Source organism: Nelumbo lutea, chromosome 1, assembly GCF_056320005.1.
Source record: "Nelumbo lutea isolate HS-2025 chromosome 1, American lotus-T2T, whole genome shotgun sequence".
NCBI classification, from domain to species: Eukaryota; Viridiplantae; Streptophyta; class Magnoliopsida; order Proteales; family Nelumbonaceae; genus Nelumbo; species Nelumbo lutea.
In genome coordinates this window covers 196559401-196563259 of record NC_142684.1, presented here as the reverse complement: position 1 = coordinate 196563259, position 3859 = coordinate 196559401, and positions in this window count along the sequence as shown.

The window sequence follows — 3859 nt, the reverse complement described above, 5'->3', positions numbered from 1 at the left end:
CACAGATGCTGTAGGATAGAATCTCCTCAGGAAATATCTCTTTCTTAATTGTTTATGCAAAAAAAGCCTTTTAAAATGCAAAACCATCCACTTTTGATTGAAGGCAGCAAATGACAAAAATGAAACTTCTGGTTCATTGTCTTTCTTTTTTATTTGAGGTCATGCTTTGGTTTCATTTTGCACAATATTTCACTCTACTTCATATGAACCAACCACATGGTGCAACGTCAAAACAAAAATAAATCATGATTTAAACTGAACATAAAATTGCACCACAAATAAATAAAAAAGTAAATAAAAAATGAAAAATAGAATAGCAAGGGAGGGGTTTTGAGTAAATTCACTATTGAAACAGCCTGCAAAATTTTGGGAGTGTCCAAAACTCCAGCCATCGAGGTCCAAGAGAATCTCTACTAAGCTAGGCAAAGAATCTGCCATTTCATGGTACGAACGGTGAGTTTTGGGCCATGGCCTGTCTTTTTTCTTTTTTTTTTTATTTTAATTTTTAAGCTATTGGCATGTGACTGGGGGAGTGGGGGCCATATTTCACGTGACGGGGAGGGCATACAAGTGGGAAAATGACAGCTCGACTGGCATGTGGCATCGCTACTGTGGACTTTTTGGTCAATACATCTGGGAAAAGGACAGTGCACCAAATGCATTTGTCGTTTTATATCATTCCTTGTTACGCGAGTTCCACTTGCAAACGGACTCATTAATTTACACACGTGTAAGGGAAAATCGTGACAATAGAAGTGTAGGAAAAAGTTGGGACAAAAGTGCACGGACCCATAAATCGGTTGTCGCTTGCACACGTGTAAGAGAAAAATCGTATCACTAGAAGTGTAGGAAAAAGTTTAGACAAAACTGCATGAGATGTACACCCTTAATTGAGCTTTTATTAGTTACACACAGCGCGGGTAGCTCGGCCCCAAGAATCACTAAAATAAATAAATCATAAGGCTTTGTTGGTTGCGATGTAAATGAAAACATGTATTGCATAAATACTTTCTTTTGAAATTTTGGTTCAAGAATGCAAAGTGTAACCTATTTTTTTGTATTGGGTTTCTCGCAGATAAAGACAACTTTAATATTAATAAAAAATAACATTTTAATATAATAATTAAAATGGGATAGTTTTTGTTTTAAAAAAAATATCAAGAAGGAGCACTATTGTTCTCCTCTACCTCTGTATTCATGTGAATATATACCTCCGGCGCTTTTGCCCACATTCATCAGGCGCTCCACTCCTTTGAACCCATTGTAGCCCTTTAATATCGTTTTCATGAACGGCATGCATACCCCCGATATAGCCTTCTGCATTAGCTCGTTCATCTTAGTAATATGAGTATGCCAATTCACTGTTCGACTTTACGAACACCTTCATTAGTGCATCCTGGTGGTGCTGCAGAATTATGCGGCGTAGGATAGACCCTCTCCATCGGTGACCAGGGTCTTTCCAATTTCCGTCAAGGAGTATTTGCGCTCTGAGGAGCCATCGGCGATGTACTTCAGGAAGACGTCTTAGTTGGTGAGCATTCGGATGATGCACTGGAGGTTATGGGGATCGCCGGTTGGGATGACACGTGCTAGGATCTCGGAGGTGAAGAGAGGGATGTTGGAACCACCTTGCTAGATGACGTCGGGGACCTTGAGGCGGACGGTGACGTTGAGGGACATCGGGACGTTGATCATGTTGGTGAGCTCAAGGACCTTGAGGCGGACAATGACGTTGAGGGACATCGGGACGCTGATCATGTTGGTGAGGATGAGCAAGTGCCCTTTCATAGAGAGAGAGTTCGGGTTTAAGGAGGAAGACGCAGAGGAGTAGAATGAGCAAGTGCCCTTTCTTGATATTTTTCCTAAAAAGCTATCCTAATTTAGTTATTATATAAAAATAATGGTTTTTATTGATATTAAGGGCAAAAAGTTGTCCTTATCTACTAAAAACCCTTTTGTATTTTTGTCTGTTTGTTTGAGATTGGTGCAAAATGTGAACCCATCAATAAGTGCTTCAAATTTGTATCCAAAAAATGGTTATAGTGAGGCTTAGCCTGGAAGAGTACAAATAAAAATATATATAATACAAAAATATACAAAATATAAGGTTTTGCACTGTACATATTTGTATTTGTACTCCTTCTAAAGGAGCCTAATGTGCTCTTCACAATACAAAGATGCCATAAAAAACATTTTAGACATCTTAATCATTACTTTTTTTGTATGGCAACCAAATGCTCGCAAAATCGAGATACATAAATGCCCTGGTTTAACGTTTGTATTGCAAATAAATGCAGCTTAAAACACTAGGAAGAGAAGAAGAAGAAAAACTAAGAGGATTGGAAGGGCACGAAAGAGCTTAATGCACCACACAATGCGCAGCTTGATTTGCTTCCTTGAAAAATGTGAGTATATATAACCTCGCAATCTAAAACTGCTAACCAGCTTGGAGCAATCATCAATAATGGTCTTCCATCTCCGCAAGATGTAATTGAGTTGAAAGTTATAGAATGCATTTGGTGGTTGGGATCTAGTCACAACAAAAACTATCCCTTCCCAACACACTACCAATTAATATGTGACCGCATATCTCATTATAAGACCGAGACCCATCACGTCTGCAATGTATGTTATGGATACAAATCATATTGGAACGTGTTGAACAATTTTTTTATTGTGAGTATATCCGAGCCCTACATTTGTGGGACACATTAAGGACTTCAATCAGTAACCATGCCCCGTAATGTGCCCCTTTAGCTACAAGCCTACAACCACTCCAACCTCTCACCTCATTATCCCATCAGGAGTCCATTTTCATTTCTGATGAAGGAAGATTTGGCCCGACCTCTCTCATGTGATACATGGCAGAAACAACAGCTCGGCAAAAGGTGCCAAGCCTAGGCAGGAACAAGGGGACACACTTCGCCGAATTGACCCTTGTAACAGATCGGGATACACTTCGCCGAACTGACCCACCTTGTAATAGGTCGGGATACACTTCGCCGAACTGACCCACCTTGTAACAGGTCGGGATACACTTCACCGAACTGACCCACCTTGTAATAGTTCGGGATACACCTCGTCGAAACTGACCTGCCCTATAAATACCTCCAAGCTCAAGACCGCCTCGCTCAGCACTTTGCATCACCTTCTGGGCACCAAAGCCAAACAAGTCATACCATGCCGGACACTAGGGAAGTCCGTGCCCGAGGGCGCCACGCCTGACTGACTTGGGATCTGACGTTTGGCAGTAGCACTCTAAACGGCCACCTGCCACCACCACTGACGCCGCCATCTCCAGTTAGACGGTTAGGCAGTGACGGTTCTGTCTCAGCAGAAAGGACGACGGCCGAATTGACAAGCACAAGGGTAATCATACCCGATCTGACAAGGGCCTCGGGACGAGTACACGAAGTGACTATAAGAGCCCCCTGCCCCCCGACAACGGAGGTATGCAAACTTTGCGCTATCTGGTATTACCTTGCTTTTGAAGGATTCTAACTTGAGCTTCGGAGCCTCTACACCGGGTTCCCCCCCGGAGCTTTCCCATTTCCTCCGTTTCAGGTTCCCTGCTACCCCGTTCGGAAGCAAGGCAGCGGACAGCTAAGACCAGCCGGATCACGCTCCATCAATTGGCGTCATCTGTGGTAAACGCTTCAAAAAGCCTCCCTCCAAACTTCGATACCCCCTTTTTTCTTCAAAAAACCCAACACTCATGGCCTCCTCCAGCAACACCGGACGTGGCACGGAGACAAACGCCACCGGGGAGCAATTTCAGGTCCCCGTAGTGTGCGTTGGGCAATTCACCATCCCCCTTTCGGCGGATGGGATCCCCATCTTGAACACGCCACGAACAGTG